General features: G+C 34.3%; 1 protein-coding gene across 2 annotated transcripts in view; it reads left to right on the top strand.

Annotated features, from left to right (window-relative positions):
• Nucleotides 1–11,246, top strand: part of LOC106109833 — a 54,110-nt gene that overhangs the window by 15,574 nt on the left and 27,290 nt on the right. The gene's annotated exons all lie outside the window — the stretch shown is intronic.

Below are 11,246 nucleotides of genomic sequence, written 5' to 3'. Positions count from 1 at the left end.
TTTTTCAACACTATCCTCTACATCAGTGAAAATTTCATTGAGATCCATTCCGGAGTTTACGCTACAAACTCTGACAAACATCTGTTAGGGATACACGGCTAGTTTCATTATATTATTATCCTTTCGTTTGCACTCACTGCTATCTAATTACTTATTTGTTTGAAAGGCAAAGTTCGTCTTGTAGCAATTCACAATTTATCCTAAAAGTGGAACATCTCGGATTTCCGCGACTATACCTTATCAGACGTACTTAAGAATTGTCACGTCATTATCTCAATCCTCTGAGATACTGCGTATTTTATTAGTCTATGATACGTTGCCGTGTCCACTTGTGTGTCTAGTTCAATCATATTTGTTTTTTATTAATGTTTTTATTATTATAAATGTAAAATGTGATCTAGTACAAATGTTTTGTTTATCTTCTTTCAATCATGTGCTGTATGAGTAATCGTGATAGAAAATTAACAAATGTGTAAAAATAAATAGAACTGCCATACAAATTGTTTTTAAAACCAATCTAACTTCGCTTAAAACTGACGTCATCGCTGAAAGTACACTCGCCGCGTAACTTGACATTACCATCCGGTTGGCTACGAAGTAGGTGACTCATGAGGCTTTATTTGCTTTGATGCGAACCCAAAAGATGCCCCTTATTAATGCTGTGACTTTGTAACAAATGTAATTGTGTTGATAGACCGTGTCTGTTATTTTGTCGAATAATATCAAAGAGTTTACATAAATTTGTAGTTATTTATTATTAAATTCATAATTTATTATTAAACTTTAGACTCGAGAAACGGCTTTAAACTCATCCTTACATATATTGCAACAAATACATCATTTCTAAACTCATCGAAGTATTACGAAAATATTACACTTTCGAATTAAAAACAGTTTTATTTCGACTCTTACTTCGATATCCTTGTTACCAATTAACAAAACGACATTTTTGCGACACCTACCTGCCCACAGGCGAAGAGAACGTGGGCGATGGACTAACTCGCCTTGAACATCGTGGTACCGGTGACAGTTGCATTGGGAAAGGATCCAATTTGGTAGCAGACAACTATACCACTAATTATGATGGTCAAAAGATCTAATTTTGCTTTCATTTGTAAATCAAAATCAGTCAATGATCTTAGAATTAACTGCAATTTTGTTATCCTTACTAAAGGATCATTAAGTTATCACTAAATTAGTCCCTTATGGTAGCTTTTAATAGGAAATAAACAGTAATCAGCAGCACATGTGCTAAGTGGCTTTAAATAAATAAATAAACAATCAATTGTTAAACAACTCCGGGTGCCACAGCTATCTTTACATGAAATCCTTAACACATTTTACCGTTACAACTCTGTACTCAATCGCTAAGCATCGAAATTCTTTTTAATTATTCCAAAAACCACATTTCTAGTTGAATAAATATTTAAACAGCGTATTTAAGCACAGGTATTACGAATTGCCTAGGTCATTGACTGCGAGAGCATGACTAAAATCCAAGCGCGTACTAAGTAGCCGCGCATGTTACGATCAAAAGAGAAATTAGGCCTTTTGGAGAAAGTACCGAAGAGTTCGCAATTCATTTGCATAAATAAACGAATTACACAACAAGATGATTCGTTTAGATAACAGCTTGTACATAATTAATCGATGCAACTTACGCATGTGAGTAAGTATACCACATCTTTAGTCATCAAGTAACTTGCTTACTTAGTCGTAACTTACACACATTACGTTTTGTTTTTTAAAACAATGTCTTTAAGACTTTTTGACTTGTACTTTTGGGTAATTCTGTCTTTAAAGCAAATCATTTTTTATATGTGTTCAAAAAAGTAACGTCTTTAAAGATTAGTCTCATTTTCTCCTCATTTTTTTAAATTCCAATTCAGTAAGAAAATTAAATCAAAAGCGAACGCATAAGATGCGAGGCGTGGATCCCTCGCTTACAGTTACGTGTAATGGCACCCGGCAAAAACGTAACTGCCGCTTTCTTGTACGGCTACTGCTTTCAATTAGTGCCCTCCTAAGAAACGTTGAATTATGACGTTTGTATACGTCGGAGAAAAACTTGTTGCGCATTCCTTACCCGGCCGTTTTATGTAATGTCCGGAAGTGCAGTTGTGCAGCGACATTGTTTATGATATAACGGGTGTGGTATCATAATTGATGTTCATATTGATGCTGTTTTTATATTTATCTAACAACCACCAATCACTATGACACCTGATTGCTTTATTGTTGACGGTTGTCATTTTTAATCAAGGGAAGATTGAAGGACCAAGAAAATATTTATTTGATAATTTTAAATATTATTATAGTAAAAAAGCTCAATTTCGTATTTTTTTGGTCAGTAGGTGCTGGCTTTTGTTTAAAATTAACTCCATCTATTGAAAAACATATTAAAGTACCATACACATTTCTACTGTAAATTAAATATAACATTCATATTGTTTATTGATACTAAAACTTTGTAAATCATTAAACTTGATTATATATCATTGAAGATTAATTTGTTTTGTTTACCCATTTAATTTTCATACTCCTAACTCCTACATACGGTCACGTGGGCAGTTTGACGCAATCAGTACACCAAACACATAAATATGAGGCACGAACAATAAACAATAACAGTCAAAGCATAAAGGTGCCCTTCCACTGCACCGTATAGACATTTTTATTCAAATCTCGCGCTGTCACTAAGCGTACATTTAATGTGCCAAATAAAAGACGATAGGGCTCATTAAAATGAGTAAATTAATTTCCAATTAGACTTTCCACCTGTTCAGTGATACATTTCAAACCATTTTGGTTATTTTTTCAAAATCAGAATTAAACTGATAATCCCTTTACAATTTCCTTATAAACTGATCTAAATATTAAAAAGAACAAATATTCGATTTTTATTAAACCAGCTTTATGAACTTCAGTGGAAACGTACCTTAACATTTCAAATGTATAAGCTAACCTTGGCACCTTTAAATGACCTTCAGGAACCATATTTAGTCTGACAGTTCTGAGGATGTGCAAATATTGATTTGTCATTCATTCATATTCTCGTTTCAAAGAATTTCAACTGTAGGCGAGAACCAACATTGTTAAACATCTGTTTCATGATTATAAAATACTTCATAACAACTAAATATATTCTATGTTAGGGGTGAAAGAATTTTTGGAATCGCTCTAGTAGTGTATTTTTAAGGTACAAATATCGTAATCAACCAACCTCAAAGAATGTAGTAGTATTTAAGTTTAAAAGTAAAGTAAAGAGTAAAAGGTTACCAAGTTTTGGGCATGTTATGAGAACGGATGAACCGCATGTTACAAGGAGAACGTTAGTTAGTGTGGAGGTACACCGGTAGAGGTAGACGCAGAAAGAGATGGATGGATTGCGTGAAAGATGATATTATCAAGAAGGAAGTGTTGACTGAGATGAGGTTTGATAGTTATGTAGAGGACAAAAACTTGTTGCGCTACCCTTCGGGACTAGGAGAAAGATGATGATGATCTTAAGGGTTGGTTAACCCTTAGTAGGCCAGTTTGGATGACTATGTCCTAGGTACCTCAATTTTTTCGTAGGCTCTGAGCCCCTCAGTGACCACGTATGTGTAGATTAATACATATTATATTATGTACATAGTTTGTTACATATGTAAACATATAAAAATAACAGCAAACAGCGATTGTATCAACGTGTTTTGTTAGCACGCTTATCGTGGGAGATGTCTTAACGCCCAACAAGCAACCGTGGGAATTCGTTATCAAAAAAATGCGAATAAAACAAGCATAACAAAAATATGTTGTTTGTCTATACTTAGTACAAGGAGATCTAAAGAATGAAATTTCATTTAATAAATTACTAATGCATTTTAAAGTTGCCTAAACCTAGGTCTTGTCCACGTCCTCTTACCACCGGTCTAAATATAATTCAATATTAGTTAATCTTAATAAATGTAACTGTTAGTTTTCTTTTCAAAGTTTGTATACAAGTTTAGTCAATGTAAGCCTACATTAACAAGCAATGACTGATGACACTGAACAAAGTAAACGTTGCGACCCGCGATGTAACGACCCCTGCCCGTACTCGTAGGTCGAGTCGTGAGGTCGCGCGATGAAAGTAAGATTGTACCGTTCCCATCCCGCGCTGTCACTAAACTCGCCCCACTAATGTACAATTTATGACTCCAAATCATCTTTCGGAAGTATTTTCTCACACATTTTATGGAAAACAGAAGCTTTTGCACGTGGCTCTGTCACTTTATCATATATTTTAGAAAAAAAAAGTAGCTTATGTGTTTTTTCAGACTATCCTCTACATCTATGCCGAATTTCATCAAGATCTGTTCAGCAGTTTAGGCTACAAACTGTAATAAACGTCCGTCGAAACTTTTGCATTTATTACATTAGTATGAACTATGTTACTTTTAGCGTATCAAAGTTTTTAGTAAACATGTCTATAAAATACTGTCAACATTTTAATTAATTACTAGTAGTAACTATCAAGTAATTTTGTAATTAGAATTTGTTTCCATTTTCATTCAAAACTTGCATTCGTTGCATACAACGTGACTTGTCGGCAATCTAATGGATTTCTGTCATCTCAAGAAATAGTTGTTATTTATTTAAACGTATGCGTTTAGCATGTTTATTGAGGATACCAAACCAGATAAATGGAACGCGGAGTTCAAATCAATTTTAGAATACCATGAGACTGATAGTTTGTAGTTCGTAGCTCATGACCAAAGAAGTTCATCGAACATTTGATTTATCAAACTCTACTCCGATTAAAGGCATTATTTAATCGCTAAGGGAGACCTTTAGTGTAGACTTCTTATACTACAATGAGAATAAGACAAAGAATACTTGTTTAAACCAAATAAATAATAATAACTCTGGCCACTACAGCCATTAAAACGTATAAAACAGACATTTCAGTGTCAGACGCTGTCTATTACTTAATCGATACATCGAATACAAGTATTCGATAATGAATAATCGATGTAATATTCAATTAATAGATAAAGAATTCGGTATCGCATGCCAGCGCAGTGCTAGTGGCACGCCGGTTGTCGCCTGCACTCGGCGACACTATCATTGAGCCGCGTTGTTTAGAAATCGAAAGTGCTCGACATGTTGCATTAACAGTTAGCGACAAAAGTGTTATATTAATTATTTTTACTAGTAAAACCTAACAAATCGTAACAATCCTTTTAGTTTAACCAAAACTAAAATTATTTTATAATTATTTATATGTAATTTAAAGCAGATTTCTGTCCTACCAAACACTCCACTAAACATAAGCCATAAATGTAGAGGATAGTTCCTTTAATTAGACACGGGCGGAGTCGCAGGTCACACCTAATATCGAAAATCTTATTAATGTCTAGTACAAAAATAACAAAATTGCATTATCGACTCGACTGTACTAGTGCCGTTTATGGAATTCTCTCATAAGCCTGCGGTATGCTTAGTTCTGTTTTGCATAACTTATCCGATTGTGCCAATAATTGTGAAGGGAACGGGAGCAAGTTTGCGCGCAAGCAATTTTGATTATAAGTGTACAAGACATAACTGTTATCGAAGTACGAAATGTTCGAAGTTATTTGAACCAAAGGCATAAACCTGAATAAATAGGATTTTTACTGTTTAAACATTGCAGTTTGGGTCCATTGTGTGGTACAATATATTTATCCAAGAGTGGATTAGTACAAACGGACATTGATTAAAAAAAAAACATTGAAACAATTATAAATGCAACTAGCCTTTTCTCTGGAATAAAGTAAGATTCGAATGGGTAAAATTTGCAATTAGACAAACTGCATGAGTTTATAAGTTTATCCTAACAGCAACAGTGGTAGAGCCCGCTTTAACATCTTCGCACGAATGGGCCGGCTCGCCCGGTGTAATACCACGACCACACAGAAAACAGGCGTGAAGTGGAGGCAATTTCGCGTTTCGTCTGATGAGTGTGGTGTCGGAGGTCTAATTTTAGTCCCTTTCCCTTTCCACCTTTTTCTTCAGAGGAAAGGATGGGAAGGAAAAGATTTAACGGTGGAGAAGACGCAAAGGAAGGGAAAATGTCCTCTTTATGTGCGTCTCCTCCTCCGTCAATCAAGGGTAGGTAACGCATCTGCAAATGCGGATGTTTATGGGCAGTGGTCGCTTTTCATTTTGGTGGATTCAGGTGGCCGCTTGCTCGTTTGTCACCTTATATTATAAAAAAAAAACAATTTCTTTAACATTTGTTGGGTCGTATTAATAGTTAGTGAAAGTAACGAGTGTCCGTCAGTAGTACTATACCCGACCAACGAACCGGTACATTACGTAGCACGTCATTACAATATTAAAACGATAATAATGTCGGACTTCGTAAATTGTAACGATGATTTACAATCTAAAACTATTGTAACCTATTTACGAAACGAGATTTTATTACTCTCGCGAAATAATAGACTAGTTTTCTTAAGTGTACAGACTTACTTCTAAACTTCTAACTAGTATTATAAATGCGAAAGTTTAGACGGACAGATAGATGTTTATTAGAGTTTGTAGCGTAAACTGCTGAATATATCTCGATTAAATTTGGCACAGATGTAGAATATAGTGTGGGAAAACATACAGATTACTTTTTTAATGCGACGGAGTCGCGGGCGAAAGCTCGTTATAATATATCTATAGATATAGACATCACTAGTCAATTTAGTTAATTATCCAACTGCAATTGTTATCAGTCTCGTAATCACCCTCACTGTCAGATGGCGACACCTGGCGGCGGAGTGAATAAACCGTATCCAATAAGGGTGAGTACTCACTTTAGTGATACATTAAAAGTTTGTAATCGTTATAGATATACAACCAAAATATCATAATTTGAATCACGGATGTAGATGTTTTATTGATAAGTATAGACCGCGCAACGCCTTTTGTGTAGCAGAATTTTAAGCATGAATACCATTTTAATAAAATAACCATCAGCCTTTATCTGCCTACTGTTGGACATAGGCATTCCCCAATACCTTCCAGAGAATGCGGTCCTCCACCTTCTGCATCCAGTTCCAGTAAGTTTAATCCGTCCCATCTTTTGCGACAAGGGGACGGTTGGAACTTATTTTATTCTATAACGGTACCATCTGTCGCCTTATTGGTGATAGTGGGACTAAAAGGTCGGATGATAAAACGGATGAAACTTTTTATTCTCACGTGGGGACAGAGAAGGGTGACGGTTGGGAATAGCCCGATATTCCTCATCTAACATAACAGTTGCACCCAAATTTCTTAATGTTGGGTTTCTTGCTTTTTGTTATTTCCTAGTAACTCACTCGTGAACGGAGGAAAATATAATAACATTTGGAAACGCATTTCATAAAGTAATCGAACCAAAAAACCGGCCATAAAACAATTTATATTTGTTTGCTATTATTCAATTTTATGGTACCGTTACAAATAATAATGAAATTTGTGTCGTGACCTACGAAGATATAAAGCATTTAAATTAGGTCACTATATATTGTCTGTCAACACATTTGTACGAACACATTACATAACCTCCAATACAAACAAGTGCACGGTCTTCACAACATACGATCATTGCTCAAAATACGCTTTCATTGGGACACTTCTAAAACTAGTTTACTAAGTTACCTCATATGACCTTGAATTATAAAAATAATGAGAATAAAAGAGTGAAAAAAACTGTGATCCTAAAAAAAAAATTAGAACCCATTAGTTATGACTTGGACTGCCTTCAAAAAAATAAACATAAATAAGTTAAGCAAGCATTGTCTCAATAAGAACAACTTATCTTCCCACAATTTAAAGAAAACACATATTTCTCTTTAGATTTTTTCCTAATTACTCTAATATTTAATCTTAAAGGTATTTGTACAGACTATAGAAAAATCAGGAAAATACTAAGGGTCTGTCCCAAATTATAAATTGTCATATAACAATTTTTAAGCTATCTGAGCCTCTATCAGCCAGATGTGGGACGGACTCTGAGTATATAAAATGTTCGTATGTAACGCTTCGCTCATTAACATGAGAGGAAACAAAGAGAAGTTTATAAGCAGAGAAAGTGTGCACGTATTCCTCCGTTGGTAGCAACGCGGTTCAGATACACACTACACGCACAACAATGGTGCGTTCTTATGCCTGTTAATACTCCCGACATTTAATATTGCTACTACGAATAATAAAAGCTTGACAATAGAATAAGTTTTACATAAAGATTAGCAATATTAGACTAAGATAATAAAAAAAATTAGAGACTTAATGTTTGGTATGTTTAATAATTCAAGATAACATTTAAGGAAATTATTTAATACTTCAAGTAATCGTATCTTAATCAAAGCTCTGACTTTGTGCTTAATATTATCTGGCCATATTATTACAGATGCGAGAATTGTAATATGCCTGTTTTTTGCGGTACATTACAATGCACTTTTTACAGTCGTATGTATGTAAACGGCGCACCTTGTGCGGTACCCGCGTTCATCGCACGCGTCAACTCGTTTTCAATCCGCTTGTGTAACTTGCACTGTTATTATGATCCTGTGTAAGCTTGGGTTTACACTGCTGAAATACCTTTATAGAAATATATTGTTATCTCTTTTATATTTATAGAATATGAAAGAGATGGACATATATTTAGTGATGAGAATGAACATCGAAAGCTTTATACAGTTATTCTCTAACAATCGGAATTGATTGTCAAAGGTCAAGAACATAACAAGTCACGCGCAGCTCTGAAGAGAGAAATTGACCTCCGTACAAGATTAACTATACATCTGTCAAAATCAATTAGGTGCCCAGTAAACTGTCAATGTCATTATTAGTATGTTTTTGTATTTTTTAAATAGCAAGCGGAAATTTGGAAAGCTTTTCGATATACAGAATTGTTTGATGCATATCTTTTTTTAGTTGATTGAATAATTTAGCGGTTTGTAGGTATTAAAGAACAGCATTTAGCATTAACTAGTAGAAATATGTTGTTTAATGCATCTTGTTCCTAGTTGTGGCATTCTAATGGAATAGGAAGTCATGTAATGTGGTCTTCCACATTTTTACTTAACCACATAGAAACTTCTCGAATATTTTAATGCAAGCAGAAAGAATCTTAGAGAATTAACTTGGTGCCTAACTGGCAAAGGTTACCGTACCGTAATGAACCGCATTTGCAGGTGCTTTGTCTACCTTTTATTACGGAAAACGCACAGAACAAAAAAAATCCCTATCTATGTGTGCTAATCTTGTTTAAATCTATTTCCCTTTTCCATGTATTGCTTATACAAGAAGGGACAACAGAGGAAAAGGTCAGAACTGTACGATCGAAAAAATAACTTTATTTACAATTTATTTTTAAGATACTCGCTAACGATTACAAATCACTGTCATAGAATATCACTCCTTTGGTGCAGCTATAAAATTATATTTGAAAATATTTGCGAGAAATGAATTAATTTTCATGAAAGTACTAATTTAGCAACTGACAGCTTGCTAGTACTGTTATAAAGGTAATATGAATAACCTTCTTGTTAACCTCTGTTTTCAGTCTGTCTGCTTGAAACTGGCAATGTTAATCATGCTAGTGATCTACGTTATAATCAAATGTGCCCTTAGCTAAGCGTCATTGTGCTAACAAAGTATTTCGTTCCTACACATATGTACATATTCATCAAAAAAGACGTTATGACTACGTAATAAGGTACATTTTTATGCATTAGTTTCCTTCTTGAAACGCAAATAGTAAATTAGTATTTATGTGGCACTCACGCGTGTTTCTGGGTGTGTAGTCGTTCTATTTACAATGGTTATACGGCATTTTTATTGTATTTAAATAAGGACCATCAGAGGATCTATCACGACTGATTGCGTCACAGTTGCGAAAACGTATTCGTAAAGTCATCGATAAAATTCGTTTGTGTTCTATACATCTTATAATACAAATGCTGTCGATAACTATACGAAAGCATTCTCACGAATATTCATGATAAGGCCTCAGTTTAACGGTTAATATCGTTAACATAACTTCAGTTCCCAGAGACGTGTAATGATTACTTAAATGCCACTTATTGTAGAGTTGTCATACTTTTGAGTACGGCGACATCAATGTCAACCGATTATACAACTTTCAATGACATAATTTCAGTTAGTTCCTGACGTCTCGCAAAGTTATGCAAAGCCGAAAAAATTATCATCTCCCCGACAAAAAGTATTGATAATTAAATTACCGGAACGAGTTTGTCAAACTTCCTGCACCAATGTTTGTGCATGTTTTAGTGTGTTTGCCCAAAGCGTTCGTTTTTAAAGTTCCAATGCCAGTTCTAAACATAACTGTACGCTGTATTTTAGAATCGATTACATACAAAAATGACCTTTAAAAAACTCGTTTCGTGTTTGTAAACGAGATTTGAGTAATTTTTATAAAAACTTTTTATTGTTTATTAATAACAACCGATAAAATTTGTCGGCAACTTTGAATGTATTCCGTTTCATGTGTTAAATTGTTAATGAACGTTTGGTATTTTAAAACTAAAGTTAACTAAATAAGAGTACAACTTTTTACGGATGAGCCTAAAGGTGTTTCCCGTTGAATTGAGTGATCGCTAGGTATTTGACCCAACGGTAGTGTTTACCGTACCATATTACTGTTGGAGGGAAATATGATAAGACAACGCTTTTACGTGGATTTCGATTATTGAAACTAATAGTTGTAATTACATTTAATATTTTTCTTTTTGTTAGTCTTATTTTTAATCTGTCCTAGAATTAAATTTAACAAGCGAACGTAGATCGAAGAGAAAATCGAAGTATTACATAAACAATATTACTACAAGTACACTGAAATACGATACGAGTAGTGAGCTAGTAAACTAATCTAAGGGCGGGTACGCACTGTGCATTTATAGTACTCTTATTAAATTTCTATGGCCGTTTACAAATCGAATGAATTATGCCGTCGATGTTGAACGAGTTTTATAACGATTTTTTTTTCATAGATATAGAGACACTGACGTTCCTAAACGTTGGTCGCTAAAACGCGCGTTTACAAAACGCCTAGTGTGTATCCCAACCAACGTGTTTTACTACTGACCACATGCAGAGCTTCCGCCTACGTTCTACAGAATCGCTGATAATAATCTAAGTTCAGAGAAATCTTAGTCATCTATTTTTGACCGACTTCCCAAAAGAAGGAGGTATTCAATTCGTCGGTATATTTTTTTTTTTTTTTTTTTTTTTTTTTTTTTTTT

This window comes from Papilio polytes, unplaced genomic scaffold (assembly GCF_000836215.1).
Source record: "Papilio polytes unplaced genomic scaffold, Ppol_1.0 DF821067.1, whole genome shotgun sequence".
Taxonomy (NCBI): domain Eukaryota; kingdom Metazoa; phylum Arthropoda; class Insecta; order Lepidoptera; family Papilionidae; genus Papilio; species Papilio polytes.
The sequence above is the reverse complement of the archived record's forward strand: the minus strand, read 5'-3'. Positions and strand labels throughout refer to the sequence as shown.